Source organism: Rattus rattus, chromosome 13, assembly GCF_011064425.1.
Source record: "Rattus rattus isolate New Zealand chromosome 13, Rrattus_CSIRO_v1, whole genome shotgun sequence".
Lineage (NCBI taxonomy): Eukaryota > Metazoa > Chordata > Mammalia > Rodentia > Muridae > Rattus > Rattus rattus.
The window spans coordinates 1,013,215-1,025,219 of record NC_046166.1 but is presented as its reverse complement, the minus strand read 5'-3'; positions in this window follow the sequence as shown (position 1 = coordinate 1,025,219).

Below are 12,005 nucleotides of genomic sequence, written 5' to 3'. Positions count from 1 at the left end.
CGAACTCTAGGGTGGGGCCATCGTGCTTAAGGTGGGATATTTTTAATGAACAGTGTTACTTAAGAAACCTCCCCCAACAACCTGATCCAGATTTTCTCAGACCTGTGACATAGTCTCAAAGTTCCTTCTTCACTTTTCCCTTCCTGTCCCAGCTCCAGCCCTTTGTGTTGGCTGAAAGCTCTCTCTCTGCTCTTTACTCTTGGCAAATGTGCTCACTGGTGAAGCTACACTCAGTCCTGCCCTAGAGCCTTTATTTTATTTATTTATTTATTTATTTATTTATTATTTTTTTTGGATAGCCTGCAACATTTAGCCTCAACTCATGAAGGACAAAAATTGCAAGCCAAATTCACTCTCCTCTGCTTTCTGCATGATGAACTACCCCGATTCACTCATTCCCAACCATAGGCCAGCAGATATTTGTCCTTACTTGTGGCCATTTGTGAACCACACTCCTATATTTGTGCATACCTGCCATGTGTCCAACACTGGACAGAAAGTTTCTTGGTAGAGAGGCTTCACTGGTAGCTCTGAAGCCCTCACAACCACAGCAGAGGTGGTCAGTAGTATCAGTTTTACTTCTTCTGTGACGTCACTTCACGGTAGCTGAGCCAGGTATGCTCCATCAATTCAGTATTTCCTAATGCCTATGGGACAGTGCAGAAAGTGGGGCGCCTAACCATATCACATGGCATCAGCCATCCTAGAGAGCACCCAAGTGAAAACGTATGCAATGTCAATCCAGTTTCAGTCACAAAGAGGCCCCTTCTCACATTGGAAAATGAAGTAGACAGATGTACCCTCAGACAGCTGAGCCTGACTTTAGAGAGGAGACTGGGTAGAGGCTGCTGCCCTTAAATTAGATCCCACTTGCCCCATCTCCTGTGAATGGGTTAGCATAGTCAGCCTTCATCGACTCTATCTGGGACACTGTAATCCAGGAGTATCTGGGGATATAGTAACCTTCCCAAACCCACCAGACTTCGACCCCACTCCCTTCACTAGGGTCAGAGCATCAAAGCATCCTGTGGTGGTCTCCATGATTCCTCCATATGGAGTCTAGTGTCTCACTGAAAGAACCATTTGTATCTAAAGAGCCTGGGCAGGAGAAATGGCTCAGTCAATAAAGTGCTTGTGTTACAAGCATGCAGACCCGAGTTCAGATCCCCAGTTCCCAGGTAAAAGGCCAGGGACAACAGCAAGCATCTGCAATGGAGCTCCCTGGCTAATCAACATGGACGAATTAATGAACTGCAGATTCAGTACGAGGCCATGTCTCAGAAGAGGAGACACAACAATTGCAGAAGACACCAGATGTGGACCTCTTACTCCACTAATACACACACATACACGGGCACTCTCCTGTACACATACCCACACCTGAGTATGTTAATATACATACAACACATACACAAGCCTTCAGGAGTTCCCAGGAGCCTTAGAGAGACAGCTTGAGCTGTCAATGTCTAATATGTCATGGCTCTGGAAGGCTAACTACAGCCAGCTCACGTCTGATGCTTCGCCTCTACCCACCCTAACACATGCATAGTGAACGGGCCCACACCCAATATATATCCATTTGCTCTGGCTGCTCTCCAGGGCTGAAAAAGCCATGGACTTGGCCTTCACCTTTATGACTTATCCTGTTTCCTTCATCCATCTAAAGTACCTTGCCTGCCACCTTGCTATCTCACAAAGCTGACCTTGTTTCTGAGGACAGGGTGGCCTTCCTTATGAGCCCTGGCTCAGCTACCTTGAAGTGACGTCACAGGAGAGGTAACATTGATACTATTGACCACCTCTGCTGTGGTAACGAGGGCTCCAAAGAAGGTCTCTGTCACTCCGCCCTGCATTTGAATTGCTGTGTCTGTCACACAGGGCGAGGTCCAGGGAGGAAGGACAGACCACAGTGCTGACAGTGCTTGTCTCTGGGTAGAGGATTTACTGGGTCAAGTCTACCTTTCTTCCACTTGGCTGTATTTTCTGTATATTTTTTAAATAATAAGTCTCAACTCTTTATGTGATGAGGGGAAAGAAAGGTTATTTCAGAGAGGACATGAGCCTGACTTATAGCAGGACACCTGTGACTTGTCTTCCCATCTTTCCCATCCCAGCCCCTGGAACACAGGGGCAGGTATTGATTGAGACCATTGGCTCATCTGGTTCAGCATCCCTGCTGAGAGCTAATCCAGCTTCCAGCTTCCAGCTCTGCTACTTTGTTGTACATGAGAGAGAGGAGAGAGAGAGAGAGAGAGAGAGAGAGAGAGAAAGAGAGAGAGAGAGAGAGAGAGAGAGAGAGAGAGAGAGAGAGAGAGAGAATGAGATGCTAGAGTGTTAAAGTGTATCCCTAGCTCCTTTCCTCCTGGGTCACCTGCTCTCAGGTAGGGGCACCAGACCCCAGACCAGTTCCACAGCTCCGCCCCTCCTGCCCCAGGACAAGTGTCTGTTGTAGCTCTAGAATGACCACAACTGTACTCCCACCTGCACTCCGTCTCTGAGGTCATTCACCAGGGCAAGACTACTGAGCTGTGGTAAGGTTTGTGCATCCACATTGAAGAGCCTCCAGAAGGTTAGGTCATCACACAAGGATAGGCACAAGAGAATGAAGCTCAAACACAACCTTACATCTATGTCACCACATCTTCTACTCCTTCCTTCCTCCCCTTCCCCTTCTCCCTTTCTTCTTCCTCTATTCTTCTCTTGCACCTCCTCCCTCTACATATCTTCTCCCTCCTACTTCTCTTCCCCTCTTCCTCCTTCCCCTCCTCCCCTTCCTCCTCTTTTGTCTTCAGAAATCCAAGCTAATTTTACCAAAGCTACCAATCTGCTCACTGGGCTTAAGAGAGGCACTGGACTTCCCAGGGAGCAGAGGCAGCTCTGCAGCCTCACGGAAACATCAGTGGCTAGAGGCTGTCTCCCTGTGTCTCTAAATTCCTTCTCCTGGCAAAGCCCTGGTAAAACTCTGAGAATCCCTGGCATTCCAGAGACCTGCCCACATCCTCTACTGTTCAGAACTGGGGAGTGTAGCCCCTTCACTGTCAAGACACCCCAAGGCAGACCTTATAACATGAGCACAGTGGGGGTGGGGCAGAGAAGAGGGGAGCAGGTAGACCAGGCTTTCTTTGTCCCCTGTGGGTTCTACCAGCTCACAACACCACCTAATGGCTCCTAGAATCAGAACACTGAGTATCCACAAGTGTAGTCTGATCAAGCTCTGGCATCCAAAAGGAAGAGACCTCAGTCCACTCCCAGCACAAGCAGTCTTTTGTGCGCCATCTGGCAGCCCTAGCTTGTCCAAAGCCAGTTGTGACATCAGCTGACTCACAGGACTATAGAGTGAACAGGGAGTTGGAAAGTGTTCCCTCTAATAGCAGAGAGCTGAAGAAGGGAGTGGGGAAGGAAGGATCAAGGAAGGGAGGGGGAGAATTTCAGGGGAAGAATATGGAGTGAACATACTTTATTTAGAACTGAGTTCAAATTCCTGCATTGAAATTTTGAAGTTCTAAACTCCAGGACCCCAGAATGGAGCTGTGTCTAGAGACAAGGTCTCTAAAGAGATGATTCTGTTAAAAATGAAGTCATTAAGGTAGCTCTAAATTCAGTATGACTGGTGTTTTCATGAGGAAATATATAGACAGACAGACAGACACATACAGAGAGAGAGAGAGAGAGAGAGAGAGAGAGAGAGAAGAAAGAAGACTGCTACACATAAGGAAGGGCAAAGGTCTTAGAAGAAACCAACCCTAACGACACCCTATCAGGCTCCTCAAGGGTGGTGAACCGATTGAACAGGTTTGCATTGTTTAACAGCCCCCACCCACACACCCTGTTTGGTGGCACTGTCCAAGCTGATAAAACCTCGAAGTTCCCTGTCACAGCCTCAGGATACCTCGTGCCTTTTTCCTGACTTCAGTGACATTTTTCAAAAGCACAAATCTTCCTCTACAGACATGGAACTGCTATACTACAGTAATATTATTTTACAAATGTATTAGGGCAGAGATGAATAACATGCTCTACTAAAATAAAAATTAATTTTCTTTTAATTTTAAGAGAAATGAAACCATTGTTTTTTTTGGTGGGTGCCAATAGTATTAGGCCACAGGCATGTGTCCACTGTGCCTAAGGGAGACCTACTTCTGGATCCTCACAAATCCATGCCCCCAGGCATCCCAAGAGCCGGATTAAGTAACCCAGGAAGTTAAAAATGCAGTCTCAGGTGAAGTTTCGAGCCTATTGTGGGTGGCCAGCATTGGCCTTTGATCACAGCTGAGCAAATAAACACAGGCTACCTCCGAGGTTGTACTTTGCTCTTGCCTACCTTCTGCTTCCTTGCCAGGGGCCCAGAGTTTAAGAAGCGTGCTGTGTGCGGCTGCCTGACAGCCTTGCAGACACATTGGGCAGGCCACTCTTTCCTGGGTCACACCAGGCAAAGCCAAGAGGGAGAGTAAATGGCTGATTTTGTGGGTTATGTCTCCCCATGCCTATCCTGACCCCCTCCACTGACCCACAACTCTCTAGGGATTCTAGAACATTCACAGAGAAGACCTCGCCTGTGGTAAAATACAAGGCTGCCTGCCAGTCAGTAGCTTAACTGGTTTTCCTAGATAGAGAGAATAAACAAGAGGTAGCCTGGCCTAACAGGGACAGGGACCTTGACCTTCCTCATCCCTACACTAGCCTGGCTCAAGAACATTCCAAACACCAAAGAACCCAAAGGATGTTGTTTGGAAATCACGTGTTGAGTGGTCTCCGAGCTTCAGTTTAGGAGGGACGGCCATGGTCTTCCAGTAAAAACCCAGCTGGGTCAGGTATCCTCAGGTTGAAGTTAAGAAAGAATAAGGCAGATGGGGTGCTCCCCAGAAGGTCCCTCAGTGGAGAACACCAGCAAAAGCAGGTCCTGCTCCAGGAGATATGGAAAAGCAGTGGCAGTCATCACAGGAATAAGATACAGTTATCGTGGACAGAATCATCAAAGCGTTCCAGTCACAGCTTGGCCATCGTGGCCACAGCTCTCACATGCACAGTGTTCACAGTTGCAGCTCTAATTTACACCACTATAGGCATATACACCAGTATAGTCATGGACAGAATATGCCATGCACACTACCTGTTACACAAAACATGCTACATGCTGTGTCCAGCCTGTGAGGCATCTCTGCTGAATCTATTAGCAGGCCAGCAAGTAAGGCCCTCCCCTCCATGGGAGCTCTGAGGCAAGCTAATCCCCACATACCTAGGATGTTAAATCATTGCTTCTGCTGTGGCCTGCCCAGGTACATCTGGCTCCATTTAGTCTCCCCCACTGAGCAGAAACACATGTGGGCTCTGTGCTTTGAGGTGGGAGTCTGTGTGCACAGGCTTCTGCAGGCCGGTGGGGGCTGAGAGCCATGAGCCGGGATGTAAGGCAGCTTTTCAGAAGTGTGTTTTTTGGCACACATGTGTTCTGTGAGATATAATTGGGTTCTATGGAAAAAAAAAGGTTTCCTCAGAGAAGGGAATTTGGCAAACTGCACTGATCCAGGGCGAGCCAAGAATCATGGGCTTCCTCAGAGACTCTGAATAAAAAGAATTGTTTCCTAAATGTACTTTGTTGGATTACCCGGAAGGAGACTTGTGAGTACAGGTCAACAGGAAATTCAGATTTCCAGAGCTTGAAATTTCTGAAAAGGTATCAGCTCACACAATAGGAAGCCCAGAGATGGGTCCTTCCAGGACTCAGTATTAAAAGCAGGTCATCGTTTTCCCTCTGTAGTCTGAATTGTTACCTTGCCTGGGCCAAGATGGTGACTGCAGTTCTGGGTCTCATCACAGACTCTGTAGCCACCAGCACCAGAACTTCATAGCACGAGGGAAACGTTTCTCAGGAATCCAAGCAGAGACTTCTCTCTGTATTTTATTTGTCATGCTGCTGCCTAAAGCATTAGTGGAATGGGGTTTGTGGGGCTACAACTCGGCATGGAATCTATACTACTTGCTCAAGGGGCTTTGTGCCACCCATCTTAGATCTTGTTAGAGACCTTTGAAGATGCAACCACTTTAAGAGACTCTTTTCTGGTTGTTCTAATTGCAAATTAGTTTTCTGTACACTTGGTACAAGCTAGGATCAGTTGGGAGGAGGTAACCTTAGTTGAGAAAATGGCTCCATCAGATTGGCCTGTAGGTAACCCTATGGAACATTTTCATGATTAGTGGCTGATATGGGAGGACCCAGCCCACTGTGGGCAGATGGGGTACACACACACACACACACACACACACACACACACACACACACATCACCACTACCACCAACAGCAGCAGCAGCAGCAGCAACAACAACAACAACCAAAAATAAAACACACACACACACAGAAAAAAATGAATAGATGTGTCACTTGCTTGTCAATAATTTAAAGAGAATGTAATTTGAATTCTTACCATTTCCTTACTTGTGTACCTTGCTTTCTCAGCTGGCTAACATGTTGCTGAGGCACAAATGTTCTCTAAGTTATTTGGGAATAGCTCTGAGAAGTATTGGGGCATTGCAAAAGAAGGTCATGTTGGTCATGGTAGTATATACCCATCATTTTAACATTTTAGAAGTAGGAGCTGGAGAATTAGGAGTTTAAAGCTAGCCTTGGCTACATAGTGAGAACTTCTGAGGGGATAGCTCAGTAAAAGAGTGCTTGCCAAGCATGTACAAGGCCCTCTACTCAGCTCCCAGCTCTGCAGATGATGATGGTGGTGGTGATGATGATGATGATGATGATGATGATGATGATGGTGGTGGTGGTGGTGGTGGTGGTGGTGGTGGTGATGGTGGTAGTAGTGGTGGTGGTGGTGGTAGTGGTAGTGGTGGTGGTTGTGATGGTGGTAGGAAGAGAGAAACATGGAGACCCAGTTGGGAACTTCCACTGTAGAGAGATCATGATTTATAAGAGCTTGGATTGACTGAGAGCTGAAGCTGGGGCTGGAGCTTGACTCACTTGAAGCCCATGAAAGGTATACATCAGAAAAGGCTTTTATTAAGAAAGGAACAAAAGGCGTCAGGAAGGCAACCAATGTTGTCTTCTCTGCCAGGACCTGATGTTCATCAGGACGAACGTTCAGAGTTTCCCATTCAAGTGAGAAATTCTGTTGCCTCCCTTCATCCATCCCTCTGTTCCTTCTTTAATTTGTTCTGGAACATTTCTTTTTATTATTAGTATACATTAATTACATAAAGTACTGTATTTCTCGTCACCTCTAAACCCTCTCACCCTGCCTGCCTGTCCCCCAAACGTTCCTAGTATCCCACTTCATTCTTATATCTGTCAATTTCCCCCAAGTTCCACATGTGAGAGACACTGTGATTGTAATCTGCTTCCTTCCTCTGGACATGATAAGCCACAGCCCCGTGCCTCTTCCTGCAAAAGGCCACATTTGCTTTATCAGTCATCCATTGCTAGGTACCTAAGGCTGACTGCACAGCTCGGCTGCTGTGACTAGAGCCCCAGTCAGCATGGCTCTGTAGGTGTCTCTACGGTAGAGCGACTTGAGAGTCCTTTGGATGTTTTCTCAGCAGCACCGCAGCTTATGATCACATGACAGTTCTAATGGACATAGGAAGGCCCCCAACTGTGATCAGAGAATGGGAAAGGGGCATAAGCTACATCCTCTGATCATCTCCCCAGCGTCCCTGGTAGCGTCAAAGGAGCTGAGAACAGATAATGGTCCTAACTGAACCTCCCAATCTGAGCAGCCTCTCTACTCAGCCACTCGGTTTTGGTCCTTAATTTTCATCTACTTTGCACACACACACACACACACACACACACACACACACACACACACACACACCAGCCAATCAGAACCCACCTCAGCTTATAAAAGAACAAAACAAAACCCTGAAATAGCATCTTCACTGGCAACCCACTGAGCAGCCCTCTATCAGCCATTAAGGACGTTCCCTTTTGTTTAATAATCCCTGCTTTGCCCACTCTTTGAGGTCCATGTTCACTCTTCTTCATGGGCCAGAGACATGCACCCCACAGAGAAGAAAAGCTATAACATTTCCACATTTCCAAGCAGTTTTGACTTTCAGGTTTTTTGTTTTTTTTTTTTTGTTTTTTTTTTTTTTGTTTTTTGTTTTTTTTTTTTTTTTTTTTTTTTTTTTTTTTTTTTTTTGGGACCTCCCTACCCATGCAGAAGTACAAAATGGCTAATAAGTATACAAAAATTATATACTCAAAAAAGTACTCAACATCCTTAGCCATGAGGGAAACGTAAGTCAAAACTGCATTGAGATTCCCTCTCACACCTGTCAGATTGGTTATCACTTAAGAGAAAGCAATGAAGACAAATGCTGGTGGGGATACGCTGAAAAGGGAGCCTTAATACAAGGCGGGTGGGAGTGAGTTTAATTAGCCCATTTGTCAATTCTTGCTGTTATTTACTGCACCATTGCCACCCTATTCAGAGGGTTGCTGCCTGTGCACAGATATTGAAGTGTTTCCTCTATGTTGTTGATGTTTTTTTTTTTCAATTCCAAGTCTTACATTAAGATCTTTGATTTCTTCTCTCCTCTTCCTCTTCCTCCTCCTCTTCTTTACTCTTTTCTTCTTTTTGTAGCACTGGGGATTGAACCAGAACCTTGCATGGGTTCAGAAAGCACTCTATCACTCACTGATCTACATATAGTGCAGCCCTTTTGATCTATTTGAAGTTTGTGTGTGTGTGTGTGTGTGTGTGTTACAGATCTAGTTTCATTTTCCTCCATGCATATATCTAGCTTTTTCCACCATCATTTGTTAACAAGACTGTCTTTCCCCTAATGTACACATTGGTAAACACACACACACACACACACCACCTGGGGCCTAGTTCTGCTCCCTTGGTCTGTGTGTCTGGTGTTGTGCTAGCGCTGTGCTGGTTTTGTCACTGTGACTCTGTGGTATGTCTGAGATCAGATGTTGTAATGCTTCGAGCAGCATCTTTCTGCTCAGCATCATTCAGGCTATGTGGAGTTCTTTATGCTTCCATGTGACTCTTCTGACTTCCTTTGCTCGTTCTGTGAAGAACGGCATTGACGTCTTCGCAGGGATTTGCAGGGAACCTCTTGCTCTTGCATCAGTACTTCCGGGGACGTGACGACTTCCACTCCTCACCCCTCAACCCCAACCCATCAAATTCCTGGCCTGTGGGGAAGGGGCAGGACAGGAGCTCTCAGCAATGCCCAGCCTATGTTTTATCCCTTCTGCTCTGTTCTGTTCTGTTCTGTTCTGTTCTGTTCTGTTCTGTTCTGTTCTGTTCTGTTCCTTTCCTCTCTACCCACCAGAGGCAGATCTGGGACCTCATAGCCTCTGATCACTCTTAGATACATACTAATAACTTCTCACCAGCCTGGGTTAGTCACCTGTGCCTGAAGAGGGACAGCCCGTGGTGCCCACCCTGTACAATCTTGACTTTTCCATACCAGTTCTAGCCAGAGCTGGAGGGAGCACCACCAGCCCAGACCAGCACTGTTTCTCCTTGGCTTCTCCTCACAATATTCCCTGACACTTGGGATATTGGTTCCTGGGATCTGTACTACCAGAGAGGTGTTGCACACCTGTGCCTTGCCTTGTTATTTCCTCAAGCAGTTCTTCCCCCAAATGTTCTCCAGGGTCACTGACTGGCATTGTTGTTTTTATTGCCAGTTCAGTGTGAGAATCCTGTGTGTGTCTCTTCTGTTCACACGTTGGTTGTTCACCTCATCTGATGATACCCCTGTCACACCAAGGATTGGCTGGTCCTGAGTCCCTGGCACACATTCAGTGACTGTAAAATAAGTGTCAGACTCTCTATACTGTGCCCTGTCCCCAGACAGAAACTTACTGCCTTCCAAAGTCACCATGCCAACTGTGATGCTAATGACATCATCTGAGTGTAGAAAGAAGTCTCTTCTCTTCATTCTCTATCATGGAAGTCCCTTTCGGACACAGAACCCTCCACCTGCTGTCATCCAGGGCTTCATTTGGGTGAAAAGAAGCACAAGACTGAGGTTGTGCCAATCAGGACCAACACATGAAACACACACACAGACAGACAGACACAGACACATACATACACACACTTACACACACACACACACACACAAACACACATACACACACACAGAGAGAGACAGACAGACAGACACAGACAGACACACAGACATACACAGACACAGACATATACACACAGAGAGAGACACATAGACACACACATACAGACATACACAGACATACACAAACACACAGAGACATATACACAGACACACCCAGAGAGAGACACACACACAGACACACAGACACACACACACACACACACACACACAGATACACACAGGCACACACAGATATACACATACACAAACACACACATACAAACACGCACATACACACAGATAGAGACACACAGACATACACAGACACACACAGAGACATACACAGACACACAGACACAGACACCCCTGCTGCCCCAGGGTAACTAACCCTGGGCTCTGGAAGCCTCCTTCAAAGGAGAGGTTTCTAGAACCTATACTGATCTAGTCACCACCTTGCCTTATGAGTTAACATCAGTGTGTTCCCCAACCTCCACCAGAGTGAGCGAGTTTCCTTACCCTGATACCAAGCTTTAGAAATAGTATAGCCAAGGGAGACAGGAAGTGGGAGCTGACCTGGACACCATAAGGAGAACATCCCCAGGGGACACCGAGAGGTGCCTCTGTAGCACCCACTTCAGGGAAGTCAGAACCATAATATATTCTGAGACCCAGTCTGTGCCCTCTGTGTGAGTAGCTAGGGCCTCAATTCTCCACCCAGCCATCTTTCCAAGAAGCCAGATGCTGTGCTTCATCAGAATTCAGCCAGAGGGACATAAATAAATAAAGGAAACTCTGCTGAGCTCTTTCCTCCTCCTAACGATCATGCAGACGCTTAAAAGAGGAGACATTTTCCAGAGGAACAATAGGTGACAGGCATCTGGACTGTGGGGACAGCAGGCAGGGACCGCATTGCGATTTCTGTCAGACCCCCGAGGCCGCCTGCTCTTCCATTTCTGTTGTCTGTTTTTGTCAGTATATTAGTTTCTGAGATTTGAGAGGCAGCTTGGGCAGCTTGAGAAATTCCCGTTGGAGGGACTGTATTTTCATTTCCTTCAGCTGAGCCTCTCTCACTGCACCTCTGGTTAATGCAGATTCCTGCTTCATGATCTTCCTGTCCCTCCGTGAGGCTAATCAGACTGTTAGTATAGGACATTTTCTATGCTGTAAGTGACCAGTGACATCTCATGTTAGATGCATTCCTGAGAACACACCACTAACCTTTGAACCCCACCTTCCCCGAGACCATTTTGGACAGAATTTTGAGGGGATTCCAAGGATAACCCTCTTCCATTCAGGGTACACTATGCACGTAAGAAAGCATGTCCACCAGAGAACACAGGAAAGGAAATTGGTGCCAATAGGTGTTTGCACCAACATGGGTGCAAAGCTCTTCTTTTGCTGCTCCTCACCCCTTAACTGAGCTCCTGTCTAGTTCCAGGAGAAGTAAGGGGAGGACTAAAATGGGCAAGGCATTGGAGACTTCTGTGAAAGTGGGCCCTGGTGATGTTTGGCCTTTCTCTTTTGGTTTCTCATTCCATGGTTTTTACAGCTGTGAAGAGACACCATGACCAAGGCAACTCTTATAAAGAAAAATCATTGACTTGGGGCTGGCTTATAGTTCTAGAGTTCCATCCATTATCATCATGGTGAAAAACATGGCAGGTGCAGGCAGACAGGGTGCTGAAGAAGGAGCTGAGAGTTCTACATCTGGATGGGCAGACAGCAAGAAGCAAATGTTACATGACATTTGGCTTAAGCATTTTAGACCTCAAAGCCCTCTCCACAGTGACATGCCTCCTCCAACAAAGCCACACCTACTCAAACAAGGCTACACCTCTTAATAGTGCCACTCCCAGAGAGCCTATGGGGGACATTTTTATTCAAACCACTACAGCAAGAAATGATTGGCCTAGAGTGA